Here is a 20814-nt window from a genome sequence, read left to right on the forward strand (position 1 = left end):
GTAATAGCACAAGGAAGAGGGAGATATTGCCTTCCCTCTCCTTTGACTTTTTATTATCTTACTTAAAATAATCTATATATCTTTTTTTTCTTTAGTTTTATTCTGAGAAAACACCTTTTGTCACAAATAATAAAAAGCCACATAAAAGATAAAGGATCTGGGAAGGGATAGTAATAAAGAAGTAGAGAAGGGGGGGGGAGGGGGGAATCACATAGAAAATCAATGAATTAATCACTAACGGTAGAATTCCAGAGACCACCAGCCAGGACCAAGAAAACTGGCCAGTAGTGGCAATATTTTTATGTATTTATTTTTTGTTATATAGAGAAAGGACCCTTATAAAATCTTAGGAGATGAGCAAGAGTTTCATAAAGAATAGGCCCTAGAATAAATATGGAAACCCTTACTCCATCAGGATACAATGCCATAATAGTACAGTATATGTGAGAAGTATAAGAAACAAAATAGATAGATAGCGATAACTAGGTTAACTCATACTGGGCGGATGTGTGTTATTGTGTTGTTTTGTGTAGGAAATGTTAAATGTGAATAAAATATATATATATATAAAAAAAAAAAAAAGGGTATATTACTTGCAGTACTAGATGGAAATCTGGGTACAGTGAAAAATGGCCATCCCCCGGGAAGGGGACAAGCCACGCAAAGATCTGTAAATGTTGTAAATCCCTTTTAGAATATGAAATGTTTTCTATGTATGAAATGTTTGTATGTTTTTTATATGTATATACTCAATAAAAATTAAAAAAAAAAAAAAAAAAATGGATGGAAACGGTGCATCTTCGACAAGAACGGAACTACAATATTAACGCCAAAGCGGCTCCCTTAAAGATCGGGGATAAAGTCTGGAGAAGAAAGATGCGTCGAATTAGTAAACTGGATGTTCTGTGGGAAGAAAAGCCATACATGGTAGTGAGCTTACCAGATAAAGACTTACAGGCTTACCAAATTCAGAGAGAGGAAGACGGCCCCATCGTTACGGTGCCTAGGGACCAGTTGAAGTTGTGTCCCGCTGAAGTTCCTGTTTTCACCCCTACACATCGACCGGATATGGACACACCAAAATCCGTGGGAAAGGTACCTTTCTGTGATCCAATGGATTTACTATTGTTTATGTGTGGGCCAAATTCATCGAATATCACCAGGAGAAGGAGTGATCTGCCGCAAGAGGAACAGTCAGTGGAGAGGGAGTCAGAAGCTCACACTACTATAGCTCAACTTGGAAATACTGGGAGTATTGTAGTGCTTAGAAGATCAGAGCGTAGTACAAAGGCTATACCCCCTTTGAGATATCAGGTTTAGAAGTTATGCTTGATAGAAATGTTGTAAACAAGAATAGCGATATAACCCTTTCGGAAAATTGTATATATGTATATAAAGGTAGAGAAAGTTTTTGTTTTGGACTTTGGATAGCGACTACTGTGCACGTATTTCACATGGGACAATGTTTGAAAATAAGTAATTTATTTAAACACAGAAGAGAAAAGTATAAAAATACATATATATATTCAAACAATGTAATAAAACCACAATAAAAAATATATCAGATTTAAACCAAAGAGACCGAATAAAATAAGGGGGTGGGGATGGATAAAAAAAATGGATACTAAAATGACAATATGTATTAATAAAAGAATGGGATGGCGATGGTGTTAATTTAATAAACTGACTGTACTATAAGAACACAGCAAGTGTATTAGATAACTATATTAAAAAAGTGTCAATGTGCCACCTGGTAAGTATGCAAAGCCAAGTGCATCAAAATATACAAAGAAAGAGAAAAAAAAAAAAAAAAAAAAATATATATATAAATGAACTGCTGTTAGAACGAAATATTTGTAGTTTAGAAATATAGGTTAGCTTAACTTGTTAGCAGTGTAGTGAGGAGCAGGAGTCAGAAGTATCCCAACATGTTTCGTCCAACAGGACTTCGTCAGGGGTAAGGGACAGAATGACTGAGGCTGTATTTATAGCAGGGATAGGGTCTGAGGTGCCGCCCCCCTCGTTAACACTGCTTAATTAGACAAAAAATACCGTTTGAAAAAAGCATGATATAGGACTATGTGAGAGGTGCTGGGGTTAGTACCACCAATCCTCATAATAACAAGTTCAAAAACGAGTGTTGGAAAGTCTAAAACAAGCTGAAGGGGGTTTGGAGTGTGTCAGCTCCGTTTGCAGGGAGCGTGACATCACATCCGCCCCACTTCCGCCACACATCCGGCGTCCGTGTGGCTTTACCGCGCATGTGCGCCTGTTTGTTGAGGTCTCTCAGTCTGGTAGCTACGGAGCTACGTGCGCATGCGCGCCCCGTCTGTGGTTGTCCTTGTCTGTGCGAGTACGCTGCGTCTCTGACACTCTGTGTTACTCTGGAGACTTCACTGTGAGATGTTCCCATATGTTAGTACTGCGGGGGTTTCCATGGTGATCGCAAAGTGTCACCAGTCCTTGTTGAATGCCCTGGTGTTCATAGTCGTTTTTTTCATATTGTGAGACATATTCTGAGTATGGTGGATTCAGTTATTCTGTAAGTGATTCTCAAATTGTATGAGAACCAGAAATTGGCAAAAGTGAAGAAAAATTAATATTTTACAGATGCACAGTCAGTATTAAACGTTATAATATGAAGGTTAGCCACTACTAGTAGGAAAGCCCATAAGTGAATAAATAAATAAATAAAATAAATAAACCTGTAGAAATATGTGTAATATGAAAGTTGATTAATATTTATACTCAAAAGGGCATATAAAGATGGATACATAATTGAAGGCATGTCCGATAATATAGAACTATACAAATAATTAGCAGAGACAGGTGAATATAAGTATTTATTGACACCACAAAGGAACCGCACATACAAAAAACCTCCGCCGATGTTATGATACAGCACCCGATATTCCTGGGAGGTCCCCCTGCCCAGTACTAATCGGGCCCATCACTGCTTAGCTTCCAAGTTCGGATGTAATTGGGCGTCCCAGTGAGGTATGGCTGTATAGTTGTTTGGTTGGAGATCAATGCATGTACCCAGTTTCTCCTCTATGGTGTCGATGGTGACCTAATATGTCGGCATTATACGTTTGAAAGGAAGAGGTCTATGGGTGGAATTATCATAGTGGTGCTGTTGCTGGACTTCTCAGATGGTGACCCATTCTGGTACTACTCAGCGGAGATTATGTAGTGAACTACTGACCGCTGGAGATATTCCTCTTTTTGTCTCTCAAATGAAGGGTGCTATCTCATAGCTCTCATTGAAGCCTTCTGGGTGTAGCGTATTCAGCTCAAAGATCCAGTACATCTCTCGACGTGAGAGAAGGTTCGATAGATCACCCCCTCTCTCTCCAAGGGTAACGAGTTCAATGCCTCTAAAAGTCAATTTTTCGGGGTCCGAGTTATGGTGAGTGCTGAAGTGTTGGGAGACCGCATGTGTTTGTACTTTATTCTTAATGTTCCTTACATGTTCTTGTATCCGGATTTTCAGTGCTCTTTTGGTTTTACCTACGTAACGTAGTTCGCATGGACATTCCAACATGTAAATTACTGATGTTGTATTGCAGTTGATGAAGCTTTTAGTCTTGAATTCTTTGGATTTGTCTTTATTGAAAAAATTCTTTCTGCTGGGGTGAAGATACTTGCAGATGATGCAGTGGCCACATTTGTAACTGCCAGTGCATTTTGGTAGGCCACTGGGTTTGGATGATTCATCTCTGAGCATGCTGGGGGCTAGGAGGTCCTTCAGGTTTTTTTGTTTCCGGTATACAATCTGTGGTTTAATGGGTAATGAGTCTTTGAGTATGGGATCCATCTGTAGAATGTTCCAATGTTTATTGAGTGCTTCCTTAATGATTCCTTCATGATGGTTGTAAGTTGTGATAAATTTGACATCTGGTTCTCTGTTCACTTTGGGTTTGTATTCCAGTAGTTTTTTCCTGTCCAAAGCCCTTGCTCTTTTGTTGGCCCTCTCCAATACATGAGTTGGGTATTTCTTCTCCCTGAATCTGTCTGTGATCGCTTCCAGTTGTGCGTCTCTATCCTCTTCCTTCTTGCAGTTGCGGGTTATCCTGTGGTATTGGGAGTATGGAATATTGTCCTTCCATTTCAATAAGTGTCCGCTCTCATAATGTACATAGCTATTGGTGTCTACCTTCTTCACAAAGTTCCTTGTTACCACAGTATTACCTGTGCCCATCAGTACCAAGTCCAGAAATTCGATCTCTTTGTCACTAATGTTTGATGTGAAAGCCAGGTTTAAGTCGTTTTCTCCAATATATTTTAAAAATTCATAAAATCTCTGTTCAGAACCATCCCAAACCATTAAAATGTCATCTATATATCTTTTGAAAAATATGATGTTTTGTTTGTACGGGTGGTTATTGTAAATGTACCTTCTCTCCCAATATCCCATCAACAAGTTTGCAAAACTTGGGGCAAATATTGTGCCCATTGCAGTTCCACAAATCTGCAAATAAAAACGGTTTAAAAATTTAAAATAATTATGTTTCAGGATGAAATTCATGACGTCACAAATGAACTTCCTATGTGCTGTTGATAGTGAAGAATCTTCTTCGAGGAATTCATTGCATGCTTCAATGCCCAGATGATGCTGGATACAGGTGTAAAGGGATTGCACGTCTATCGTTGCCCACCTGTATCCCTCCTTCCAAGTAAAATCCTCCATGAGGTTCAGAACTGAAGTCGTATCTTTCAGGTAGGATGGCAAATTGTTCACGTGTGGTCGTAAAAAGATGTCCGCATATTCTGATAGATGGGACGTCAATGAATCAATCCCTGCCACAATAGGTCTTCCTGGTGGGTTGTCCATCGATTTGTGTACTTTTGGGAGAAAGTAAAATACTGGAGTGGTAGGATTCATGTGTAGGAGATACTGGAATTCTTCTTTAGTGAGAATATTCTCCCTTAAACCTTGTAGTAATAGGGGTCTTAGTTCTTCGATGTAGTTGTCCTTTGGGTCTTTCTGGAGTTGTACATATGATACGGTGTCACTCAGAAGTCGTTCGGCTTCCCTTACGTATGCTATTCTGTCCATGATTACAATGCCCCCCCCCTTATCTGCTGCTTTGATGACGATACTCTCATCTTTTTGGAGTGTCTCAAGAGCCTCTTTCTCCTTCTTTGTAAGGTTTTTACCAATAGGTTGAAGTTCATTATTTCCACAGAGTTCCTGTTTAACCAGTTCGTAGAAAGTTCCGATGTACTGACCCTTGGATTCAATCGGATAAAACTTAGATTTGTTTCTTAAACCAGATCTGGAAATATTGGTGGGGTGGTCAGATGAATCTTCTTCTTTCCTTAGAAAGTGTCGTTTCAGAGTAAGATGTCTGACGAATTTGTTGAGGTCTATGAAGGTGTCGAACTTATTGAGGGCTTTTGTGGGTGCAAAGGATAAACCTTTGCTTAGAAGTGAGAGTTCCGGTTCGGTGAGTTGACGTTGTGACAGGTTGAAGACACCATGGTTGGTAATAGGTTTTATTGGAGGTTCCGTCTCTTCTGTGAGTTTTGGTTTCCTCCCTCCTCTGCACCCTCGTCTTCTTCCAGTTGTCTTTTTAGGGGGGATGCGTGTGTTGCTTTCTCTGTAACTCTCTGTGTTAGTTTTTCTTTCATTTTGGTGCTGGGGCCCGGGGATAAAAAATTCTTATTAGATGCTTCATTAACGGTAGTAGATCTATTCCCAGGTGGGTTATTGGTGTACACTGGGTGGGTTCTTCTTTTCTCCCAGCTCAGGTTCCAGACTTCTTTTCTCGTGGTTTAAGTGAGAATATTCTCACTAAAGAAGAATTCCAGTATCTCCTACACATGAATCCTACCACTCCAGTATTTTACTTTCTCCCAAAAGTACACAAATCGATGGACAACCCACCAGGAAGACCTATTGTGGCAGGGATTGATTCATTGACGTCCCATCTATCAGAATATGCGGACATCTTTTTACGACCACACGTGAACAATTTGCCATCCTACCTGAAAGATACGACTTCAGTTCTGAACCTCATGGAGGATTTTACTTGGAAGGAGGGATACAGGTGGGCAACGATAGACGTGCAATCCCTTTACACCTGTATCCAGCATCATCTGGGCATTGAAGCATGCAATGAATTCCTCGAAGAAGATTCTTCACTATCAACAGCACATAGGAAGTTCATTTGTGACGTCATGAATTTCATCCTGAAACATAATTATTTTAAATTTTTAAACCGTTTTTATTTGCAGATTTGTGGAACTGCAATGGGCACAATATTTGCCCCAAGTTTTGCAAACTTGTTGATGGGATATTGGGAGAGAAGGTACATTTACAATAACCACCCATACAAACAAAACATCATATTTTTCAAAAGATATATAGATGACATTTTAATGGTTTGGGATGGTTCTGAACAGAGATTTTATGATTTTTTTAAATATATTGGAGAAAACGACTTAAACCTGGCTTTCACATCAAACATTAGTGACAAAGAGATCGAATTTCTGGACTTGGTACTGATGGGCACAGGTAATACTGTGGTAACAAGGAACTTTGTGAAGAAGGTAGACACTAATAGCTATGTACATTATGAGAGCGGACACTTATTGAAATGGAAGGACAATATTCCATACTCCCAATACCACAGGATAACCCGCAACTGCAAGAAGGAAGAGGATAGAGACGCACAACTGGAAGCGATCACAGACAGATTCAGGGAGAAGAAATACCCAACTCATGTATTGGAGAGGGCCAACAAAAGAGCAAGGGCTTTGGACAGGAAAAAACTACTGGAATACAAACCCAAAGTGAACAGAGAACCAGATGTCAAATTTATCACAACTTACAACCATCATGAGGAAATCATTAAGGAAGCACTCAATAAACATTGGAACATTCTACAGATGGATCCCATACTCAAAGACTCATTACCCATTAAACCACAGATTGTATACCGGAAACAAAAAAACCTGAAGGACCTCCTAGCCCCCAGCATGCTCAGAGATGAATCATCCAAACCCAGTGGCCTACCAAAATGCACTGGCAGTTACAAATGTGGCCACTGCATCATCTGCAAGTATCTTCACCCCAGCAGAAAGAATTTTTTCAATAAAGACAAATCCAAAGAATTCAAGACTAAAAGCTTCATCAACTGCAATACAACATCAGTAATTTACATGTTGGAATGTCCATGCGAACTACGTTACGTAGGTAAAACCAAAAGAGCACTGAAAATCCGGATACAAGAACATGTAAGGAACATTAAGAATAAAGTACAAACACATGCGGTCTCCCAACACTTCAGCACTCACCATAACTCGGACCCCGAAAAATTGACTTTTAGAGGCATTGAACTCGTTACCCTTGGAGAGAGAGGGGGTGATCTATCGAACCTTCTCTCACGTCGAGAGATGTACTGGATCTTTGAGCTGAATACGCTACACCCAGAAGGCTTCAATGAGAGCTATGAGATAGCACCCTTCATTTAAGAGACAAAAAGAGGAATATCTCCAGCGGTCAGTAGTTCACTACATAATCTCCGCTGAGTAGTACCAGAATGGGTCACCATCTGAGAAGTCCAGCAACAGCACCACTATGATAATTCCACCCATAGACCTCTTCCTTTCAAACGTATAATGCCGACATATTAGGTCACCATCGACACCATAGAGGAGAAACTGGGTACATGCATTGATCTCCAACCAAACAACTATACAGCCATACCTCACTGGGACGCCCAATTACATCCGAACTTGGAAGCTAAGCAGTGATGGGCCCGATTAGTACTGGGCAGGGGGACCTCCCAGGAATATCGGGTGCTGTATCATAACATCGGCGGAGGTTTTTTGTATGTGCGGTTCCTTTGTGGTGTCAATAAATACTTATATTCACCTGTCTCTGCTAATTATTTGTATAGTTCTATATTATCGGACATGCCTTCAATTATGTATCCATCTTTATATGCCCTTTTGAGTATAAATATTAATCAACTTTCATATTACACATATTTCTACAGGTTTATTTATTTTATTTATTTATTTATTTATTCACTTATGGGCTTTCCTACTAGTAGTGGCTAACCTTCATATTATAACGTTTAATACTGACTGTGCATCTGTAAAATATTAATTTTTCTTCACTTTTGCCAATTTCTGGTTCTCATACAATTTGAGAATCACTTACAGAATAACTGAATCCACCATACTCAGAATATGTCTCACAATATGAAAAAAACGACTATGAACACCAGGGCATTCAACAAGGACTGGTGACACTTTGCGATCACCATGGAAACCCCCGCAGTACTAACATATGGGAACATCTCACAGTGAAGTCTCCAGAGTAACACAGAGTGTCAGAGACGCAGCGTACTCGCACAGACAAGGACAACCACAGACGGGGCGCGCATGCGCACGTAGCTCCGTAGCTACCAGACTGAGAGACCTCAACAAACAGGCGCACATGCGCGGTAAAGCCACACGGACGCCGGATGTGTGGCGGAAGTGGGGCGGATGTGATGTCACGCTCCCTGCAAACGGAGCTGACACACTCCAAACCCCCTTCAGCTTGTTTTAGACTTTCCAACACTCGTTTTTGAACTTGTTATTATGAGGATTGGTGGTACTAACCCCAGCACCTCTCACATAGTCCTATATCATGCTTTTTTCAAACGGTATTTTTTGTCTAATTAAGCAGTGTTAACGAGGGGGGCGGCACCTCAGACCCTATCCCTGCTATAAATACAGCCTCAGTCATTCTGTCCCTTACCCCTGACGAAGTCCTGTTGGACGAAACATGTTGGGATACTTCTGACTCCTGCTCCTCACTACACTGCTAACAAGTTAAGCTAACCTATATTTCTAAACTACAAATATTTCGTTCTAACAGCAGTTCATTTATATATATTTTTTTTTTTTTTTTTTTTTTTTTTTCTCTCTTTCTTTGTATATTTTGATGCACTTGGCTTTGCATACTTACCAGGTGGCACATTGACACTTTTTTAATATAGTTATCTAATACACTTGCTGTGTTCTTATAGTACAGTCAGTTTATTAAATTAACACCATCGCCATCCCATTCTTTTATTAATACATATTGTCATTTTAGTATCCATTTTTTTTATCCATCCCCACCCCCTTATTTTATTCGGTCTCTTTGGTTTAAATCTGATATATTTTTTATTGTGGTTTTATTACATTGTTTGAATATATATATGTATTTTTATACTTTTCTCTTCTGTGTTTAAATAAATTACTTATTTTCAAACATTGTCCCATGTGAAATACGTGCACAGTAGTCGCTATCCAAAGTCCAAAACAAAAACTTTCTCTACTAATCACCCCCTGAGTGGCACACCACCGCTCCTGGACTTAGCTGACGCCCCAACCATAATATTAGGGGAGTGCACTATATGGGATTACGCTCCTGGACAAACTACCTGTTTACACCCTCCTGGCGCACATCTCACCAAATTCTAACCTTTCCACATGTATATAAAGGTGTGAAAAGACTTTTGAGAAGTTTGAACTGTATAGATGCCCGAGGACTGGCATCATTCTACCGGGGAGGCATATAATACCCTGGAAACTTGTATTATTATTAAATGTCATAACGGGGTTGACTATGTATAGCTAAGGGTACTGTGTGCTTCATAGCAGCTCCAGTTGATGGGACCCTGTAGCTCACAAGGACTGGCCTGTTGTTAATAAGAAAAAGGTGACTGATAAAGTTGGACTGCTCGAGCCCCAGGAATGAGTGCCCACGGCACCCCGGGGATGGCCGCGGGGAAGGGGATATAAAAAGGACTGCGGCCGTTGAAAGCAGTTAAGCAGCCGCCGTAGAGGAGAGAAAGGGCAGGACTGCGCAGCTAGAAGCGGCACGGAGATACGAGATATACTTACCGGAGGTTCTTGGAGGTCAGGCCGGTGATGACAGTCTCCGGGGCATCGTCTGACGGAGCCACGGTGAAGCATCCCGGGAGGCGGCAGCGACGCGGAGAGTGAGGACGCGTTCAGCCGCCGATGACAGCCTGGTGCTGGTTGCAGCCGTGGGGGGGGACCTCACGCGGATTTTTTTCATTTATTTATTTCTCTTTTTTTTTTACACTCTGCATCCTGCACGGATCTGACTGATCCTTGCAGACTGCCAGAAAAATGCGTATATATATGGCCGCTAATATGAATTAATACATACCTCCCAACTTCTGTGATGACGGAATAGGGACACTCGCGCGGCAAAGCGTCTCGCGCTATAGCGTCTAAGTAGTAGATGCTATAGTGTCTAAGTAGTAGACGCAAAATTCAGACGCCCACTTTGTTAGTGGTGTGCCGGGCCGTCTATTTCTCTGTGGAACTACAAGTACCACAATAACCTGTCAGCCCTAGGCTGCCACGGAGTCACTACGCTGACAATTTAGTTCAAGCTGGAGCCATGAAACTACACAAGTAGCGTAGCAACCTGAGCTGCCGTGGAGTCACTATGCTGACCGGTCATTCTGGCACCTGTAGTTCCACAGAGAAATAGTTCAAGCTGGCGCCGTGAAACTACACAAGTAAAGTAGCAACCTGTCAACGCTGAGCTGCCGCGGAGTCACTACGCTGACCGGTCATTCTGGCACCTGTAGTTCCACGGAGAAATAGTTCAAGCTGGCGCCGTGAAACTACACAAGTAAGGTAGCTAGGCTGATAATGCGGTACGATGACTACGCTAGTCATGAGAACAGTACTGCCTACGCTGACTACACTACGCTACTTCTGACTGACTAGGCTAGCTGACTGACTTAGATGCTGTTTCTGACTGGGACGCAACTTCTGACTACGGTGAACTAGACGCTGTTTCTGACTACGGTGGACTAGACCCTATTTCTGTCACACACTACGCCGATTTTGACAGGGACACTTACGCTAACTACATACTGCCTACGCTGACTACACTACGCTACTTTTGACTGCCTATGAGGTACTTATTTATTTATTATTTATGTACTTGTTTACGGACGCTGATAACGTAGCTTAAGGCAGTCTGGCAATCTGCCAAGATTCTCAAACCCCCTCCCCTGCTGGGGACTTATAATGATTTAAGGTTTTAGTACCTTTTCTCAAATATATCAAGGCGGGCCGGGGTGGATTGCATCTCCTCTCCAGGGTGAAGGCTCCTGACTGCTGTCATGCTGCTCTGTCTATCAAGCATGGTGTGACATCATTACTTCATGTCGTGCGGTGGGGATTTCCTGCGGCTCCAAGTCCTGGCGGTCGGCTTCTTCCTGCAGTGCGTAGTATGAATGTGGAGAAGGGTGGGCAGATGAATGAGGGGGCGTGGGGTGGCTCAGCAGTGCGGGCGGTGGTGTAAAAGGCAAGTGAAGGGCCGGGGGTGCTGGGGATAGAGCTGCCCGGGCCCTACCCTCTGGAGCCCGGGTCCCACGCACCCCCACACCCCCAGTCGGCATCCCTGTTTACGGTCAGCAGCAGAGCCAAACCATACTAAAACACCATAGGTGAGAACACTTTCAATAACACTAGAGTAGAACTTTACCAGAGTTCTCTTACACATGCCAGATGAACGTTGTTTCCTTAAGAAAATCATAAGCTGGGGAGCCTTCTTTATGACAATGTTTATGTGTGTTCTCCATAAAAGGTCTTTTGACATATTTATGCCTAAAAATTTCAAAAGTCTCTACTCTCTCAACTTGTTGGCCATTCAAGACTAGTGGATGGTATGAATCTTGGTGGTACTAAAGTTTACAATCATTTCTTTGGTCGGTACTTATGTATTATCTGGACTCCCATGTTAAATGCACCCCATTTTTTCATACCCCTACTATCCAACTACGCATGGAGTTGATCCTATATAGTGTGGCGAGCGCAGCGAGCCACCGTGCCCGAAGCGTGGCGAGCGCAGCGAGCCCCGCAAGGGGACGCGGTCTCACAAGAAAAACGGGAGCCCAGATATTACATAAGTACCCTTTGGTCTTATCCACATTTAAAACCAGACAGTTGTCCCTACTCCAGGACTCTAGTCTGGACACTTCCAACCTGTAATCCATTTCTATACCATTAACAATAATACCCACTATAGCATTTTCATCTGCAAATGTAATAATTTGGACAGATTCAGTGCTTGAGGAACAATCATAAGTAAGTAAACAAGAAGTAAACAAGAAGTACAACAGAGGGCTCAAAATGCACCCCTGTGAACTGAAATCCAGGGTGTATATATATATATATATATATATATATATATATATATATATATATATATAACCGTAGTGCAGGTGGCGCTGATAGCTTTCAATTCTCTAATGAGTCCAGCAATGTTAGCCTTTTTAGCAAAGAGGCACAGAAGTTCACCAAAGTCCAATAATGTAGACTGCAGCTCCCTCAATTGGATAATGACCAAACATCCAGGGTCAGGACCAGTGTTCCCTCTAAGCTGTGCACAAGTGCGCGCGCACACACTTTGAGGAGCATGCGCACAGACATTACAACTGAGCGCACAAAGCAGAAGTGGTCCCTTTTTGAAGTTGTGGACTCAATTAATGTGTGTTTCACCCATTAACTACATTGTGTACTGTATTTTGAATGTTTAAATGTTTAATATCATTTTAAAGTAAAGTTAACACAAATGCTGAATGTCATTTTCCAGTTATATATAAGTGACGCACAAAATTTTTAATTTCATTCCAAAGTTGCACAGCCAAAATCTTTAGCCGCACACAGCCTTCGTAAAATTAGAGGGAACATTGGTCAGGACGTATAAATCTAGAGAAAACAGAGAACAGAGGGGCGCTCCATGGTGCATGTAAACGATATATTTATTATGGAGGAACACACTCCTTAGAGAGAGATAAAAGCAAATGCTCGTACCAATAAAAAAACAGCGTGGGCTGGTTACACATGATAAAATACACAATACCACGGCAAATCTGCTCCAACCGCATCTCCACTGGCATCAGATCCACAGGGACTCGCAGACGCTGGGTTGCGCCGGCCGGACTTGGAAACAGGAGGCCGGGGACACACAGGCAGAAGACAGCGCCGGGACACAGTCAGCACGGGTATCACTGACCACGCCCTAACGCGTTTCGTCAAAGACTTCGTCAGAGGGCGTGGTTCAGTGAATACCCGAGAATGATTTATCCCACACTACCACCAATCAGAACCTCTGAAATGCCGGTGATGTCATATTCTAATTTCAGGTGGGACAAAAATTGCAGGTGATTTAGGTTTCACCATAACCACACTTTGTGTAAAACATAAAAGGATTATTTAATCCATTAGAATTGCTATACAATATAAAACCGCAAATCTAGTGCGGATATAGTAGTTCCCTAAATGAGAGAATATATTAATATCCCAGTGGCGTTCAAACATGAATACATGGAGCGCTACATGGTATTATTATTATAATTATTATTATAATTTTATTTATAAGGCGCCACAAGTGTTTCGCAGCGCCGTACAAAGGAACAATACAAGGAGACAAAGCTTGGCATAACATTGAATAAATAACAAGAATACAGTACAAATAAAGAGCGCCACAGTTCAATACACATTACAGCTTGGATATAAGTAGTGAGGACTCAATCAACATACAACTAGAGGCTAGATGCCAATGATGGAGATGAGTATGCGGACAAAGATGGTCACTGAGTGTTGGAGTATAGGAGAGCTGTGAGTGACATGCGAAGAGAAGAGGGCTTTGACAACAGGAGGGAAGAGGGCCCTGCTCAGAGGAGCTTACAATCTAGTAGGAAGGGGAGACAGACAGATTACAAGAGGTGCAAGCAAGTGGGTGGTGGTTAGATAGCAAGATGTAAACAGGCAAGGGGTCGGAGAACCAGCTGGTTTATGCAGTGGAAGGGTACGCTTTGATGAATAGGTGAGTTTTCAGTGCCCGTTTGAAGCTTTGCAAGGTCGGGGAGAGTCTAATGGAGCGAGGGAGTGCGTTCCACTGAAGGGGTGCAGCACGGGCAAAGTCCTGTACTCTAGCATGGGAAGCAGTGATCAGGGTGGAGGAGAGACAACAGTCGTCAGCCGACCGTAGAGGGCGGGAGGGTGTATGAATGGAGATGAGGTTAGAGATATATGGAGCAATGGAATTAGAGATGGCCCTGTATGTGAGTGTGAGGTGTTTGAAGAGGATTCTGTAGGGGAATGGAAGCCAGTGCAGATTTTGTTGAAGGGGAGTGGCAGAATTAGAGCGGCGGGAGAGGAAGATAAGCCTGGCTGCAGCATTGAGGACAGATTGGAGAGGTGCCAGTTGGGATTGAGCGAGGCCGGTGAGGAGAACATTACAGTAGTCAAGCCGTGAGATGACCAATGAGTGGATGATCAGCTTAGTTGCACTCTGTGAGAGAAAGGGCCTGATGCGAGCAATGTTGCGTAACTGAAACCGGCAAGAATGGGCCTGTATATATAAATTATATATAAATATATAATTACCACCTTATATATTTATACCAATTTTATAGTGGCATCTCAAAGTGTCTAATATCGGGAACAATATATAATACAATTTATGAACATAAAAAATTCATTAAATACACAACACATCAAATTTACATGTGCAAACCTGTAAACAATTTTTACAGTCATGATAAAAATGACAATATATTTTCTTCATAAAAAATGTCATAAAAATTCATAAAAAATCACATGAAAAATACATAAAAAATACAGAAAAATACCCGTGCAATACAAACAGTCAGACATCAATGAAAAAGGATTTTTTGGGATGATTGCTGAAAGACATAAAAAGACAGAGAAAAAACATCAGAAAAAAACATCACTGGTTAATATATGGAGTGATTTCGTAACCCTCATTTAATCCCAAAGGAACCAATGTATTTAACTTGAGAATCCAATGAGTTTCACGCCACTGGGATATTAATATATTCTCTCATTTAGGGAACTACTATATCCGCACTAGATTTGCGGTATTATATTGTATAGCAATTCTAATGGATTAAATAATCCTTTTATGTTTTGCACAAAGTGTGGTTATGATGAAACCTAAATCACCTGCAATTTTTGTCCCACCTGAAATTAGAATATGACATCACCGGCATTTCAGAGGTTCTGATTGGTGGTAGTGTGGGATAAATCATTCTCGGGTATTCACCGAACCACGCCCTCTGACGAAGTCTCTGACGAAACGCGTTAGGGCGTGGTCAGTGATACCCGTGCTGACTGTGTCCCGGCGCTGTCTTCTGCCTGTGTGTCCCCGGCCTCCGGTTTCCAAGTCCGGCCAGCGCAACCCAGCGTCTGCGAGTCCCTGTGGATCTGATGCCAGTGGAGATGCGGTTGGAGCAGATTTGCCGTGGTATTGTGTATTTTATCATGTGGTAACCAGCCCACACCGTTTTTTTATTGGTACGAGCATTTGCTTTTATCTCTCTCTAAGGAGTGTGTGTTCCTCCACAATAAATATATCGTTTACATGCACCATGGAGCGCCCCTCTGTTCTATGTTTTCTTTAGATATATATATATATATATATATATATATATATTAGGTGATTCATCGCGCCCTACGGGCTCTCTTCACATCGTCGTAAGGGGCTGCGCCCCCTTAATTTGTGAACATTTGTATATGAGAAAGATGGTTAGAATTGTATGAAAGATGCCCTGTATTGCAACTTGAGTTATAGGTGAAATGTGTTAAATAGAGAGCATATGATGTGGAAGGTGGTGTGTAATGTTTTGTTTAATTAACCCCTTCCCGCCGCAGCCTGTTTTTGCCTTCCTGACAGAGCCCTTTTTTCAAATCTGACATGTATCACTTAAGTGGGGATAACTTTTTTTTACTTATCCCAGTGATTTTGAGATTGTTTTCTCGTGACACATTGTACTTCAAGTTAGTGGTAAATTTGGGTCGATACAGTCTGTGTTTTTTTGTGAAAAATACCAAAATGTCATAAAAAAATGGAAAATTTTGCAATTTTCAAAATGTTAAATTTTCTGCTTGTGAGACAAATAATCATACCACTCAAAATAGTTAATAACTAACATAGACCATATGTATACTTTATGTTTCCATCATTATTTCAACCTCCTTTTAATTTTTTGGACACTAGGAGGCTTAAAATATGAATAGCAAATTCTCAAATTTTCAATAAAATTTCAAACACTGATTTTTTTAGGGACCAGTTCAGTTCTGATGTGACTTTGAGCGACTTGTATGTGAGACACCCCCATAAATGATGCCATTTAAAAAACTGCACCCCTCACAGTATTCAAAACAGCATTTTGGAAGTTTGTTAACCCTTTAGGTGTTTCACAGGAATTAAAACAAAGTGTAGGTGAAATTTGAAAATTTCATTTTTTTGCAGATTTTCAATTTTAATACATTTTTCTAAGGAACACAGTAGATTTTACTAGAGAAATGTGACTAAAAATTGATTCCCCCAATTCTTTTGTTTTCATAAATATCCTATATGTGGCCCTAGTGTGCACGTTGACCAAACCACAGGCTTCATAATAGAAGGAGCACCTACTTGATTTTGGAGCCTCCTTTTTATGAGATTATTTTTTAGGCACCATGTAGGTTTCTAGGCACCATACGGTGCTAAAAGTTAGGAACCCCCCACAAGTGACCCCATTTTGCAAACTACACCCCTCAGGGAATTCATCTAGGGGTATAGTGTACATTTCAAACCCCCAGGGGTTTCACCAATTGTGGTACAACTGGGCTGTGAAAATGAAAAAATACATTTTTTACACAAAAATGCAGTTCTGGCTCAAAATTTTTCATTTTCACAAGGAATGAAGGAGACAAAGCACCACAAAATCTGTGCCCCAATTTCTCCCGAGTACGGCAATGCCTCACATGTGACCAAAAAATACAATTTGGGTGCATGGCAGGACTCAGAAGGGAAGGAGTGATATTTGGATTTTGCAGCACAGATTCTGGTGGAATGTTGGTGGGTGCTATGTCGCATTAGCAAGACCCCCGAAGCACCAATACAGTGGAACCCCCCCACAACTGACCCCATTTTGCAAACTACACCCCTCAGGGAATTCAACTAGGGGTATAGTGTACATTTCAAACCCCCAGGGGTTTCACCAATTGTGGTACAACTGGGCAGTGAAAATGAAAAATTAAATTTTTTACACAAAAATGCAGTTCTGGCTCAATATTTTTTATTTTCACAAGGAATGAAGGAGACAAAGCACCCCAAAATCTGTGCCCCAATTTCTCCCGAGTACGGCAATGCCTCACATGTGACCAAAAAATACCATTTGGGTGCATGGCAGGACTCAGAAGGGAAGGAGTGATATTTGGATTTTGCAGCACAGATTCTGGTGGAATGTTGGTGGGTGCTATGTCGCATTAGCAAGACCCCCGAAGCACCAATACAGTGGAACCCCCCCACAAGTGACCCCATTTTGCAAACTACACCCCTCAGGGAATTCAACTAGGGGTATAGTGTACATTTCAAACCCCCAGGGGTTTCACCAATTGTGGTACAACTGGGCAGTGAAAATGAAAAATTAAATTTTTTACACAAAAATGCAGTTCTGGCTCAAAATTTTTCATTTTCACAAGGAATGAAGGAGACAAAGCACCCCAAAATCTGTGCCCCAATTTCTCCCGAGTACGGCAATGCCTCACATGTGACCAAAAAATACCATTTGGGTGCATGGCAGGACTCAGAAGGGAAGGAGTGATATTTGGATTTTGCAGCACAGATTCTGGTGGAATGTTGGTGGGTGCTATGTCGCATTAGCAAGACCCCCGAAGCACCAATACAGTGGAACCCCCCCACAAGTGACCCCATTTTGCAAACTACACCCCTCAGGGAATTCAACTAGGGGTATAGTGTACATTTCAAACCCCCAGGGGTTTCACCAATTGTGGTACAACTGGGCAGTGAAAATGAAAAATTAAATTTTTTATACAAAAATGCAGTTCTGGCTCAAAATTTTTCATTTTCATAAGGAATGAAGGAGACAAAGCACCCCAAAATCTGTGCCCGGTACTTGTGAGTTATCCGGGCTCCCGATTTTTTGATTGTATGCCTTAAGTTAAGGCATACAATCAGATGCGATGCGATATCGCATCGCATCGCATGCGACCATCGGATGCGATGACCCGATTTTTCCATAGGAATCAATGTTAAAATTGACTGAGTCCATTTTAACATGGAATTCAATGGGAAAAAGGGGTCCTTTTCATACCCCTACTATCCAAGTGGGCATGGAGTTGGATATAAACCTGTGGCGAGCGTAGCGAGCCACCGAGCCCGAAGCGTGGCGAGCGAAGCGAGCCCCGCGAGGGGACGGTATTCTGTGTCCCCTCGCGGGGCTCGCTACGCTCGCCACGCTTCGGGCTCGGTGGCTCGCTACGCTCGCCACAGGTTTATATCCAACTCCATGCCCACTTGGATAGTAGGGGTATGAAAAGGACCCCTTTTTCCCATTGAATTCCATGTTAAAATGGACTCAGTCCATTTTAACATTGATTCCTATGGAAAAATCGGGTCATCGCATCGCATCGCATCGCATCCGATGGTCGCATGCGATGCGATGCGATGTGCCCGATCCGACCCGATTTAGAAATCGGGAGCCCGGATAACTCACAAGTACCCTGTGCCCCAATTTCTCCCGAGTACGGCAATGCCTCACATGTGACCAAAAAATACCATTTGGGTGCATGGCAGGACTCAGAAGGGAAGGAGTGATATTTGGATTTTGCAGCACAGATTCTGGTGGAATGTTGGTGGGTGCTATGTCGCATTAGCAAGACCCCCGAAGCACCAATACAGTGGAACCCCCCCACAAGTGACCCCATTTTGCAAACTACACCCCTCAGGGAATTCAACTAGGGGTATAGTGTACATTTCAAACCCCCAGGGGTTTCACCAATTGTGGTACAACTGGGCAGTGAAAATGAAAAATTAAATTTTTTATACAAAAATGCAGTTCTGGCTCAAAATTTTTCATTTTCACAAGGAATGAAGGAGACAAAGCACCCCAAAATCTGTGCCCCATTTTCTCCCGAGTACGGCAATGCCTCATGTGTGACCAAAAAATGGCATGACTCAGAAGGGAAGGAGTGATATTTGGATTTTGCAGCACAGATTCTGGTGGAATGTTGGTGGGTGCTATGTCGCATTAGCAAGACCCCCAAAGCACCAATACAGTGGAACCCCCCCACAAGTGACCCCATTTTGCAAACTATACCCCTCAGGGAATTCAACTAGGGGTATAGTGTACATTTCAAACCCCCAGGGGTTTCACCAATTGTGGTACAACTGGGCAGTGAAAATGAAAAATTAAATTTTTTTACACAAAAATGCAGTTCTGGCTCAAAATTTTTCATTTTCACAAGGAATGAAGGAGACAAAGCACCCCAAAATCTGTGCCCCAATTTCTCCCGAGTACGGCAATGCCTCATGTGTGACCAAAAAATGGCAGGACTCAGAAGGGAAGGAGTGATATTTGGATTTTGCAGCACAGATTCTGGTGGAATGTTGGTGGGTGCTATGTCGCATTAGCAAGACCCCCGAAGCACCAATACAGTGGAACCCCCCCACAAGTGACCCCATTTTGCAAACTACACCCCTCAGGGAATTCAACTAGGGGTATACTGTACATTTCAAACCTCCAGGGGTTTCACCAATTGTGGTACAACTGGGCAGTGAAAATGAAAAATTAAATTTTTTATACAAAAATGCAGTTCTGGCTCAAAATTTTTCATTTTCACAAAGGAATGAAAGAGACAAAGCACCCCAAAATCTGTGCCCCAATTTCTCCCGAGTACGGCAATGCCTCATGTGTGACCAAAAATGGCAGGACTCAGAAGGGAAGGAGTGATATTTGGATTTTGCAGCACAGATTTTGGTGGAATGAATGGTGGGTGCTATGTTGCACCAATACAGTGGAACCCCCCCACAAGTGACCCCATTTTGCAAACTACACCCCTCAGGGAATTCAACTAGTGGTATAGTGTACATTTCAAACCCCCAGGGGTTTCACCAATTGTGGTACAACTGGGCAGTGAAAATGAAAAATTAAATTTTTTTACACAAAAATGCAGTTTTGGCTCAACATTTTTTATTTTCACAAGGAATGAAGGAGACAAAGCACCCCAAAATCTGTGCCCCAATTTCTCCCGAGTACGGCAATGCCTCATGTGTGACCAAAAAATGGCAGGACTCAGAAGGGAAGGAGTGATATTTGGATTTTGCAGCACAGATTCTGGTGGAATGTTGGTGGGTGCTATGTCGCATTAGCAAGACCCCCAAAGCACCAATACAGTGGAACCCCCCCACAAGTGACCCCATTTTGCAAACTACACCCCTCAGGGAATTCATCTAGGGGTATAGTGTACATTTCAAACCCCCAGGGGTTTCACCAATTTTTATACAACTGGGCTTTGCAAATGAAAAATTAAATTTTTTTACACAAAAATGCAGTTCTGGCTCAAAATTTTTCATTTTCATAAGGTATGAAGGAGAAAAAGCACCCCAAAATCTGTGCCCCAATTTCTCCCGAGTATGGCAATGCCTCATATGTGACCAAAAAATACCAGTTGGGTGCATGGCAGGACTCAGAAGGGAAGGAGTGATTTTTGGATTTTGCAGCTCAGATTCTGGTGGAATGAATGGTGGGTGCTATGTGGCATTAGCAAGACCCCCGAAGCACGGTGAAATGATGAACCTAATAATCCATAGATGTGTGGTATATTTTAAAACACTCCTTTATACATAGGCCTGGTTTGTCGGGGCAAGTTTCACAGTGGAAAATAGTATCCTTTCTTATTCCCTTTTTATAGCAAACTTTGCACCTTTTTTTGTCCTGCCCTTTTTTGCAGTGGAGGGGA

The 20814-nt window shown here is 42.0% G+C and overlaps 2 pseudogenes; one reads left to right on the plus strand and one right to left on the minus strand.

Moving 5' to 3' along the window:
- Window positions 1-2893: 2893 nt before the first annotated feature.
- On the minus strand, window positions 2894-3011 carry LOC146025162 (5S ribosomal RNA; annotated as a pseudogene).
- A 4689-nt stretch (window positions 3012-7700) lies between these two features.
- On the plus strand, window positions 7701-7818 carry LOC146025163 (5S ribosomal RNA; annotated as a pseudogene).
- The last annotated feature ends 12996 nt before the right edge of the window (window positions 7819-20814 follow it).

The sequence above is a fragment of the Crinia signifera genome, chromosome 7, assembly GCF_055691185.1.
Source record: "Crinia signifera chromosome 7, ASM5569118v1, whole genome shotgun sequence".
NCBI lineage: Eukaryota > Metazoa > Chordata > Amphibia > Anura > Myobatrachidae > Crinia > Crinia signifera.